Genomic DNA, 6,108 nt, shown 5'->3' on the forward strand with positions numbered 1-6,108 from the left:
CCCGATGCTGCTATTAATGTACCCTCTGCCAGCCCCAGGTCTGTCATAGAGACCTGGCCATATGCTTCCATGGTGGGTCACAGTGAGTTCTAACTTCAGCTCAACTGCTTTTAAAGATCTTGATATATCTGTGCCCTATTCTTTCCTTGTGTTTCTTCAGAACCTTTTCAGCTACCTCCTGTGTAGCACAATGCACAAAGGACTCCCTCGTACTCCTTCCCTGGAAGTCCACCAGCAATGTTACTCCATTTGGCACAGTTTCCAACCCTGAGAAGAACTGAACAATTTCTTCCTTGCTACATCCCAAAGGGAGTCCTCTGAGTCCTACAAAGCCATCACTGGCCATGCCAGGACTATTTGGACCAGTATGCTTCAACACCAAACCCATTTCAACAGTGCTTGACTTGAACACTTCAACGTATCTGTATCCCATAGTTTCTCTGTCTTTTTCAGGGCCAGTTTGACTTCACCTTCTGATTCAAGTTCAACAAAAGTTCTTCCACTCAGTCTGCCTTCTCTGGTGTAGATGAAACGAATACCTTGAGCCCCATTTTGAATTCTGCAGTCAGAAAAGAACCGTTGTACTTCATTGGCTGAGCAAGACCAGGGCAAACCCTGAACTTCCCCATGAATCCCTCTCCACCTTCAGTGCTCAGCATCATCGTCTCACGGTCCTGGCTCTGGACAACACAAATGACTTTGGCAGGCCGAGGAGAAAATCTCTCCTCCTTTCTAGAAGTATTATAGTTTCAGGTCATACAGTTAGATTACAATCCATTTTCAGCTAATTTTAACATATGATCTGAGGGACTGATTGAAGTTCTTTTATTTTCCTTTGGGATATATTGTTTCAACTCTTTCTAACTATCCTGGGAAAACTGAACTGCTTTTGCGCCTTTGTCAAAAATCAGTTGTGAATGCATATATGGGTTTATTTCTGGATAGTCTGTTCTGTTCTATTGATCTGTGTGATGATCCTTTTATTATTATTATTAGAGAATTATTAATTTAATTTAATTATTTGAGCAGAGAGAGACAGAGAGAGAGAGAGGGAAAGTGAGAAAGCAAGCTGCCAGGTGCAGGACTGTGGTCAGCCATGTGTAAGTCCAGTGCCTCAACCCTACACCACACACTGGCCCTATCTGTGTGGTAATCTTAATGCAAATATCACAGTTTTGATTTACCATAGCTTTGTTATCAATCTTTTTTTTTTTTTGGAGAGGTTTTTTTGCTATAGGGCACATGCGCTCTCCAGACAGAGAGAGACAGAGAGACAGAAAGCGAGAAATCACCCCCCAGGGGGGATGGTCACGCCGCAATCCCTTCTTCTCCATTCTCCTCTCGGGATCTTGGGCATGCAGGCACACGCGCCCAGCGTGGGTTCTAAGTCACCGGGTCTGGGATGTGAACTGCGGTTGACTACGTGGGAGTCCAGCGACATAGCCATTACGCTAACTGCTGGTTCCCAATCTTTTTTTTTTTTTTTAATTGCTAGAAGACACTTATGCTCACCAGTCAGAATAGGAGAGAAAGACAGAAGTTACACCCTTCAGTGGGGTGTGGTCATGTCTCAATCCCTTCTCGTCCATTTCTCCATCCAGCCGGGATCCTGGGCATGCATATGCACACATGCCAGGTATGGTTTTCAAGCTCCTAGGGCTGCGACTTGAACTGTGGTCAGCCATGTGGGATATAGCTCCCTCTGCACCCCACTTAATCTCTGTGTTATTGGGACCAGCCCAATAGTCTTATAATCAGGAAGTGTTAGTCCTTCAAGGCCGTGCCTTTCCAAAGTTGTTTTGACTATTTTGGCTCTTTTAATTTCGATATGAATTTCAGAGATAGTTCATCAATTTTAGCAAAATTTGACTGGGACTGCATTGAGTCTGTATGTCAATTAGGAGAGAATGACAGCACTGCTGAGTCTTCCACCCATGCGTGGAATCTCTCTCCATCGATTGGGTTGTCAGAGAAGTCGTGATACATTTTTGCATAGAAAAACAGAAAAAATACATTGAGACTTGTCTAACAACGCGATTTTGCTTTTCTTTCTGCAATGTTTTGGTGACTTAATTCTTGAATCAATACTAACATTTAATAATTGTATATTCTAGGTCTTTTCCATAGGTGCTACAAAACCCCAGATCATTTACCAAAACTTTCACGAAAATATTGGCTCTTCCCTCTTCTATTCACTCCACTTTCAGGCTCCTGTTCTCTCACAAACTGCAGAAAGTGAAAGCACTTCAGTTCTTTTGTTCTATATCTCAAACACGCCAAGCGCACAAAGAAACAAAATTAAACTAATACATGTGTGTATTTTTGAGTAACAGAACGGAGTTCTAAGGCACTAAAAATAGTGTTATGCTCAGTTTTTTGAAACTTCCTCAAAATGGCTATGGCTTTTCAGCTCTTCAACTGCTTTTTCCAAGCACACTACACATTTTCAAATTTGTGAAAAACTGGTAGGCAGACCTCGCTCACACATCTGTGTCCTTCTGAGAGTGGAGAAGGTTGTGCCCCACAGACAGCGGGTACCAAACAACTCTGAATGAGCATTTAAGAGCCAGACAGTCATTTAAATGTGGAGCCGCAGGTCACGAGCTATCAGCACTGCCTGTCCTATACAAGAAACATGCTCACAACCAAACAGGAAGATGGACAATAAAAGAACAGAAGACAGGAAATGCTTTTAAAGAAGGAAAAGAGAAATCGCCATCAAAAGGAATTAGAAACTATTGCTGGGAAACCAGTAGGAAGCGAACAATTAAATATTGTCATAGGACTTAAACACGTTTTACGTTGGACTTTTCATTTAAGCTGGGCCAGCCCAGACAGGGAGGACTGTGCCAACCAAGTACAGAATGGCCTGTTGTGCTACGTAATAAGACACATTGAAGTAGCAAGCTTCACCCTTCTGTGCCAGTTTCATGCTAGAAAATGTAGGTTTTGCTTACGAGCACACTACAAGATTTTAAGGGCATCTCTGAGCTAACATTTGTTCACGTTTTATTTTCCCAGAAGGCTGGGTGTTAAAAGGAAGGCATTGGCTACTTGGATGCAGGTGATATGTCAGGATTATGGTTTTTTTTTTTTTTTTTTTTTTTTTTTTTTTGGAGTTTTTTGATAGGCACGTGCGCTTGCCAGAAAGACAGAGACAGAGAGACAGAAATTACCGCCCCCCCACCCCCCGCCCGGGGGGGATGGCCACGCCACAATCCCTTCTCCTTCATTCTCCTCTTGGGATCTTGGGCATGCACGCGCACGCGCCCAGTGTGAATTTAAGACACAAGGTCTGGACTCGAACCACGATTGACTACATGGGAGTCCAGCAACATAGCTATTATACCAACTGCTGGTCCCAAGGTAGGATTATACTTCTAAGTACACTAAATTGATAAAAGTTTGTCGTCTAAATAGTTTTACAGTGTTGAAAAGCTCTAGATGTCCTGGCCATCCATCTGCACATGGCTTGGAGACTTGCTGTGGAGTGCTTCATCACATGAGGAGACACAGCCCCTCCGTACACGACTGTACAGTACAGAGTATGCCAGGCATTTCCAAGGAAAATAGCACAGCTATTTACAGAACTTCTTCATTCCGCCCCTGGGATCTATCCTTTGTTCTGTGTCCTTTTCACTCAATCTATGCTCTTTAAGGGATTTCTTTCTTTTCTGAGAAGGGAAAAAAAAATGTAACCATGACTGTCACTATTAAAAGTACCTTCATATACCTATTCTTAAAATTTAAAAGCTTTGTTATATTTTTAAGGCAAAATAGCAGTAACACAACAGGCACAACTTGGGGAGCCTGGTATAAGCCACAATCTAAATGAGGGAATAAAGCAATGGGTATGAAGGTCAGGAGGAAGCAATTCATAGTTTATAAGAGTTACAATATTACAAATAGGGCAGCTCCCAAAGATACTCTCTATTTACTCCACACCAAAGTCATACTCTGCCATTGATTCCTCCTGCCTTGACAGTCAATTAAATGGGCAGGGCTTTGCATGGCAATGTTAATTAGCCAAACTCACAGTCAGAGTAATTTCCATAAACCCAATGGCTACAAAGGACACACAAAATACATCTGATGCATTTCCACACTGTTCCAGGCTAAAAGCCACTTAATCTCTCTCAAGGCTGAAGGTCCTCATTCACTCCATCCTCGTCTTCTCTAGAAAAGGACAGGTAAGTAACTACCATGCCCTCCCTGTCTGCTGACCCTCACTGGCACCCAGCTCCTGGCTCTTTAGCAACTTTCTGCAGCTTTAAGCTGCAACTTTGGTGCATCCCTGAGAGATGGCTAACGGCCAACTCCAGGGCCTGGGGCACTTTAATCACACGTAAGCGATCATCAGAGTGCCCCCAGAGAACAACAGAAAAAAGTTAAACAGATGCCTTTAGCTTTCTTAAAGACATGCCAACAGTCAAAAATCTAATTTTACTTTTTCCAAAGGGAAATGAATAAAGGTCTTGACCTTTTGAAATTTAAAATACTATAGACACCTCAAGGAGTAAAGTACAACAAAGAATGTTACGCTCTATAGCCTCTTCTCCCCAGCCCCCATAGGACCTGTGCACTCTTACGAGAGAGACAGAGAGAGGGAAAGTGAGAAATCACCCCCCCCCACCCCCCAGATGGATGGCCATGCTGCAATCCCTTCTCCTCCATCCTCCTCCTGAGATTTGAGGCAGGCATGCGCAAGCGCCTGGCGTGATTTTCAAGTGGCCAGGTCCAGGACTCAAACCGCTCGACCATGTGGTCCTCTACCACCTTAACCACTACACCATCTGCTAGCCCTGTATCCTCTTTCTTTAACAATTTCAGCAGCAAAAAGAAGACAAATGAAAACCACCAAATCCAATGGAATCCAATGAACCAAAGACATTAAGGAAAGAAAAATGCAAATACAATGAAGAGTCTAACCCAGTGGTAATATAGCTAGGTAATAAGGCCCTTTCCAATTTCATTGTCCATAAACATTTGATATTTTCCAATACAGAACTACATTTATATGATCTCTTTGGGACAAACTTGACAATCGATCTAATGTCTGTTCTTTTTCTTCCTGGGGTCTGCCTCCTAATGATTGCACCACTCACTCCCTTCAACTCGCTGTCACTCAGCTCAGTGCTATTCGTTCTGCAGTGTCCATCACATAACATTATCTTGCTCTGGATTTTATTTTTTTTGTGCCTATTTTGATTTCCATACAGCGCCCTTTCCACAGCATGAACTTTTGTGGTATATAAGCAGATTATTTTGGGAGAAAAAAATTCCAGAGAGCAGAAAAATTTGTAATGCTCTATTTCCAACCATTCTCCAATGTCAGTGGGTAGAAGACTAATTGGGTCTAACATTTTTCCATACTTCCTTTATTTGTGCATAAATATGTACCATGTCCAGTTCTACGGTAAACGCTAAGCAAGGCAGATAGGGCCCTTGCCTCACAAAGCCAACATTTGGGGAGAAAAGAAGTAATGATAAAATGAATGCAAAAATTAGTTACTTCATGTCTAAGCCCATACAGGGGACATATTGGGTCATCTAAAAAGTTATGACACGCTTTTGCATAAAAAAGCCCATCAGGACTTTTCTCATGACCCAACAGATGGTATTAAGAGGACGTGTTGGAGAGAATCTGCTCTGATTTGGGATCTGTTAGTGTTTTCTTGAACTAACTCTAAAGCAAGAGTTATCATCTACTGTCACGAACAAGAATACCAAACATCTTCCATGGAGAAAACTGAGGGGCAGCCTGTGGTGTAGAGGTTAAGGCAGCTGGATCCCACATGGCCAACGTTGAGGTTCCAGTCCCAGACCTGGTGATTTAGAAAACATGCACTTGCCAGGCAAGTGTGCACACACAGCTAAAATCCCAAGAGGAAAATGGAAGAGAAGGGATTGCTGTGTGATCATCCGCACAGGGAGAGATTTCTCACGTTCCCTCTCACTTTCTCTCTTTGACAATTGCACGTGCCCTCCAGCCAAAACAAACGAAACAAAAAAAGAAAGGAAATGGAGGGCTAAGACTCTTGACATGAACATCCGACTGCATTTCCTCTACATTCCGTAATAAAACCGATCATTTCAGGCACAGCTGCT

General features: G+C 42.8%; 1 protein-coding gene and 1 pseudogene across 1 annotated transcript in view; both read right to left on the reverse strand.

The window, feature by feature from the left end:
- The window catches only part of LOC102502539 (heterogeneous nuclear ribonucleoprotein H-like), a 1,609-nt pseudogene extending 947 nt beyond the window's left edge, over nucleotides 1-662 (reverse strand).
- The window catches only part of B3GAT2 (beta-1,3-glucuronyltransferase 2), an 81,314-nt gene that overhangs the window by 35,872 nt on the left and 39,334 nt on the right, over nucleotides 1-6,108 (reverse strand). The gene's annotated exons all lie outside the window — the stretch shown is intronic.

The sequence above is a fragment of the Tupaia chinensis genome, unplaced genomic scaffold (genome assembly GCF_000334495.1).
Source record: "Tupaia chinensis unplaced genomic scaffold, TupChi_1.0 Scaffold145685_1, whole genome shotgun sequence".
Lineage (NCBI taxonomy): Eukaryota > Metazoa > Chordata > Mammalia > Scandentia > Tupaiidae > Tupaia > Tupaia belangeri.